This window comes from Haplochromis burtoni, unplaced genomic scaffold (assembly GCF_018398535.1).
Source record: "Haplochromis burtoni strain Fernald_Lab_line unplaced genomic scaffold, NCSU_Asbu1 Contig_1092, whole genome shotgun sequence".
In the NCBI taxonomy this organism is placed as follows: domain Eukaryota; kingdom Metazoa; phylum Chordata; class Actinopteri; order Cichliformes; family Cichlidae; genus Haplochromis; species Haplochromis burtoni.
In genome coordinates this window covers 52,540-57,965 of record NW_024583453.1, presented here as the reverse complement: position 1 = coordinate 57,965, position 5,426 = coordinate 52,540, and the positions used below count along the sequence as shown (strand labels likewise).

The window sequence follows — 5,426 nt, the reverse complement described above, 5'->3', positions numbered from 1 at the left end:
TATTGCGCACTGCTGGCATGGTCTCTGCTCACAGAAAAAGAATAAATAGAAAGGCTGTGTTGTGTATTTAGATGTGCATATATTTTTTTAAACCTGAAACATAAACAAACACTGAGTACATCACACTATGTCTTTTGTTTTCTTCTTTTTGGCAGGATGAGTGGGACTGGGGGGCGGTATAGTATACCTGTTGAGTTGGCTATAGTTCCCTCAGCACAGGGTACACAGTCAAAACAACATATAGGTTTTCCCTTAATTTGAGCTTTCCTGGTTCCTGCTGGACAACCATTAGAACACACCGATGTGGGGCCATCCACAATATGAGGTTAGTCATTAATATACTGCAAAAACATGGGAATACAGCAGCTGCGAGAGAATTCAAATCAATGGTACAGAAGTGGAGGAAGCAATAAGAATGAGTCAAGTAAAATTTAATTGATCTGACTGTTTTCTTTTGCTTAATGCGCCTTATAATCCGGTGCGCCTTACGTATGAATTCTGGTTGTGCTTACTGATCTCGAACTGATTTTTTTGTGGTACATGGCGCTCAAAAATATGTCAAAAAATGTTTTAGTACGACTTTGGTAAGCTACGAACCGCACCACTTGATGGATTGTCGGAGCATTACGTCTACCGTAGTCAAGAGCCTCGCGGAGTAATCTGGGTCCAAAACTCCATCCACTTCAGGTCCCAAAGTCAAACGTACACTGCAGCATCACTGAGAGTTAAAAACTCTAAATTCTTTCATCTTTGATAAAATGATGAGCGTTGCTGCTTTGCCAGGTGTAACAATTGAGTTTAACATCCAGGCATCAATGAAAACAGAATTTATTAAATTTCAGTTAGAAGTTAGCTCGCTAGCTTCAACCTAAACATGATATACTATGTTCTGACTGAGAGATTAGAAGGTACAGCTCTGCTATCACTTCCAACATAAATGAAGACAGAAAACTAAACAGCAGTGACATTTGTAGGGTTACTGAAGTTGGACTAGCTGGTAGGGAGAGAGATTAAGGTGCTATATAAATAACATTTTACTTTACTTACTTTAATTTACTTCTGCCACGATGGGTCATCTGAGTCTAATCACCCAATTCAATTAATTTCAATAAACTTCAATTCAGTTCAATTTTATTTACTATATTTTCCGCACTATAAGGCGCACTTAAAATCCTTTAATTTTTTTCAAAAATTGACAGTGCGCTGTAACAGCCACTATGGTGTGGTGTCCCTTTAAGACACCCAAGTCGAGGGTTGATGGTGTCATCAGTGTGTGCCACTGGTCTCTCTGCTCTCTCTCTCTGTGATGGTGTGGACATGTGCTTGCACGCTAGTACATGAGGAGGGACGGATTTTATGTTTTACCTCTCCAGACACCTTTGTTTGCAACGTTATGGGTTGTACGAACACTGTGCGCTATGTTTGTTAAGCTGCAGCCGTTCAACCGGGCTTATATGGTTGATGAAGAGAAGGTATATTAAAGAACACACTGTGGAATCCCCAACGCCAGCGTGAGTGTGTATTCTTTTGGCTACCCTGCTAAGTGTTTTGCCGCCTCCTCTCAACCACTAAACGCAACCCGACGTTACAAAAGCGCCTTATAATCGTGGCCTTATGTATGAATTCTGGTTGTGCTTACTGACTCGAACCGATTTTATGTGGTACAGCGCTCAAAAATCTGTCAAAAAATGTTTTAGTAAGACTTTGGTAAGCTACGACGCGCACCGCTTGATGGATTGTCGGAGCATTACAGCTGCCGTAGTCAGAGCCTCGCGGAGTAATTGGGTCCAAAACTCCATCGCTTCAGGTCCCAAAGTCAAACGACACTGCAGCATCACTGAGAGTTAAAAACTGTCTAAATTCTTTCATCTTTGATAAAATGAGCGTTGCTGCTTTACCAGGTGTAACAATTAAGTTTAACATCCAGGCATCATGAAAACAGAATTTATTAAATTTCAGTTAGAAGTTAGCTCGCTAGCTTCAACCTAAACATGATATACTATGTTCTGACTGAGAGATTTTGAAAAATCAAAACGTACAGCTCTGCTATCACTTCCAACATAAATGAAGACAGAAAACTAAACAGCAGTGACGTTTGTAGGGTTACTGAAGTTGGACTAGCTGGTATATAATGATGTGCTACGTGATCGCTAGCGACACAGCTATGTTAGCATAACATAAACACAGTGAAGCTGGAGGATGAATGCTAACTTTTTTCCACTCGATAAAAGTTAATGTGAGGTTCCTGATGGTTAGGGACAAATGCAATCGCATGGCAGGATGCTGTAAACGGACCAAACTTCAGTCAGGAGAACAACTGAGATAATCCATCCACAATATGAGGTTAGTCATTAATATACTGCAACAACATGGGAATAGAGCAGCTGCCAGAGAATTCAAATCAATGGTACAGAAGTGGAGGAAGCAATAAGAATGAGTCAAGTAAAATTTAATTGATCTGACTGTTTTCTTTTGCTTAATGCGCCTTATAATCCGTGCACGTTATGTATGAAAACAGACCCGTTCATCGACAGTGCACCTTATGGTCCGAAAAATACGGTATACAGTACCAAATCATAACAACACCTCAAGGTAGACCCTACAATAATACATGTTCAGTTCTTCCAAATGATCTCTGCCTGTTAAAATAGTTAGATCTGCCTGTAATTGCACTTAACCTCAAACAAATTCTATGAATCTAATTGAATAAAGCTTTTTCCTATTCTTTCTGTCATTCTGAATTTAGCTGTAGGTCCTCCATTAATAGTAGCTCTATAGGCAGCTGGAAAATTTTTAAATGGGCATTTTCTAAGTAAAAATGAGAACAGCCACTGGAAGAGTAAAACAGAAAAGTCATTAAAGTTCCTTCTGCCAGCCATCATTATTTAAACTGTGTAAACATCCAACTGAAGCTCCCTAAATGTTGTGTGAAAATAAAATGTAAATAGATTGACACTGTATACAGGTATGCAAATAATTACTCACATCCATTTCTTTCTGCAGCATATTTAATGTTTTGCAGTGTACTGTAATTTTGTACATAAAGTATTTACAATATTAAGTGGTTCAATATCTATTATTGAAATATACATATATTTCAAAGGCAGCATGATGGCATGGTGGTTAGCACTGTTTGACACCAATGTCTGGCTGTGACTTTTCTGTGTGGAGTTCGCATGTTCTCCCCGTGTTTACATGGGTTCTGTCCAGGTACTTTGGCTTCTGCCCACAGTCCAAAGACCACATGCAGCCACGTGCCTATGTGTTAGCCTTCCAAAAGACTGGCAGTCTGTCCAGGGTGTACCCCTCCTCTTGCCCCATTGGCATAATTTTGTGCTGAACATTGGGGAGGTCAAGATCTCTGTCTGAATAAATAAATAAATAAATCTGGGTAAATTCCCAGATGATTAAACATGCAACTATTTTGCTGGTAATACCTGAAATGAGTAAAGAAAATCAACAGCCTATTTATGCAAGATAATTCATAATTATTGGGGGGGGGGGGGGGGGGGGGGGGGGGGGGGGGGGTTATATTGGTTGGGTCCGATTATGGGGGGGTCGTAACCCCCTAACCCACCTGGAAATTATCCCCCTGGCTTGCCCTATGATGGCTGGGATAAGCTCCAGCGCCCATACATAAAACTGCTGTTTTAAAATTGAGGAATTATATATTTTTTTACTTAATACTTTTTCCTATAACATGTTTCTTGGTATTTTTTTCTGGCTTAAGAAATATTATGTAACACTTGGGTGCAAAAATACAAATTAATAAGCCAAAAGCTGAAGACAAAATTGCAAATATTTCTACAGCTACAGTGAACTTTCCAGGAGAACTGATGTATGCTGGGATGAATGTAATCCACACAGCACAGAATATCAGCAGGCTGAATGTGATCAATTTGGCTTCATTGAAATTATCAGGAAGTTTTCTTGCCATAAATGCCAGGATCAAACAAATGATTGCAAGGATCCCTATGTATCCCAACACTGCATAAAAAGCAAACTCAGATCCTGTTTTACATTCCAGAACAATCATCCTATTGCTGTATGTGAACAACATATGTGGGTAAGGTGGGTTTAAACTCAGCCACAACACACATATTACTATTTGAATCAAAGTGCAGGAGCAAATGATGATTCTTTGTTGTGCATGACCAAACTTTCCAGCAATTTGTTGCCAGGAAATGTGGCTTTGAAGGCTGTGACAACAACAATGGTTTTTCCCAAGACACAGGAAATGCAAAGGGCAAATGTCACACCAAAAGCCGTGTGGCGCAGCATGCATGTCCAGACTGTTGGTTGACCAAGAAAGTGAGAGGACAGAGAAAACACAGAAAAAGAGAAAACAATAAGAAAGAGCTCAGCTCAAAGTTGCTGGCTTTTATCACAGGAGTTTCTCTGTAGTTGATAAAAACCACCATTGTGGCAAGGGAGAGAGAGGCCCCTAACAGGGATACAAGTGTTAGAGCTATACCCATGGGCTCATGATATTTCAGAAACTCAATAGTTCTAGGAATGCAATCATCTTTTCTCTCATTGGACCAGTATTCCTTTGGACAAGGTGTGCAGTCTGCTGCACCTGTTGAGGATAAACAGAAAGGGTTGTGTATTTAGATGTGCATATATTTTTTTAAACCTGAAACATAAACAAACACTGAGTACATCACACTATGTCTTTTGTTTTCTTCTTTTTGGCAGGATGAGTGGGACTGGGGGGCGGTATAGTATACCTGTTGAGTTGGCTATAGTTCCCTCAGCACAGGGTACACAGTCAAAACAACATATAGGTTTTCCCTTAATTTGAGCTTTCCTGGTTCCTGCTGGACAACCATTAGAACACACCGATGTGGGGACCTGTGGCAAAAGACATGTCACATTAACATTCAGGAGAACATACAGTTGTCAAATTCAATACTGCAATGTAAAATAGAGAGACATCATGATTACTGTTTTCCCTGTCCTCCACACTATCTTTTCCTCCTCGATGCTGAGCTTGTAATCACCATTTGCAGCAAATGTCAAATGACCAAGTGTCACATGTTGCACTTTTCCATTTATCAACTGCCAGTTAATGGCATCATAAGAAGCAGGAGGATCGCCATTCTCATCAAAAAACACCTCATCACCAAACTGATTTGTGAAATTCACCTTTTGTAACTTTTTACTGACCTAGAAAGGAAAGGATTATTATTAGATTTTTATCAGCTTTTTATGAGCTATTATAACTAATTTATCAATAATTCAGAAAAATTTCATTTGATTATTTCTCACCTCCTTGGGCTGAATTTCTGAAAGATTTAAACATCGCTTTACTGTTTGTGCTCCAACTGGTTGGCAGAATACCAGCTGATGCAGAGCATGTGCAATAGCATAAACTGCTTTATAGACATTATAGGTCACTCTGAGCTCTGTGACATTGAAGAAAT

General features: G+C 39.6%; 1 pseudogene; it reads right to left on the bottom strand.

Moving 5' to 3' along the window:
• Positions 1–3,676: 3,676 nt before the first annotated feature.
• LOC121813055 overlaps positions 3,677–5,426 on the bottom strand; it is a 3,105-nt pseudogene continuing 1,355 nt past the window's right edge.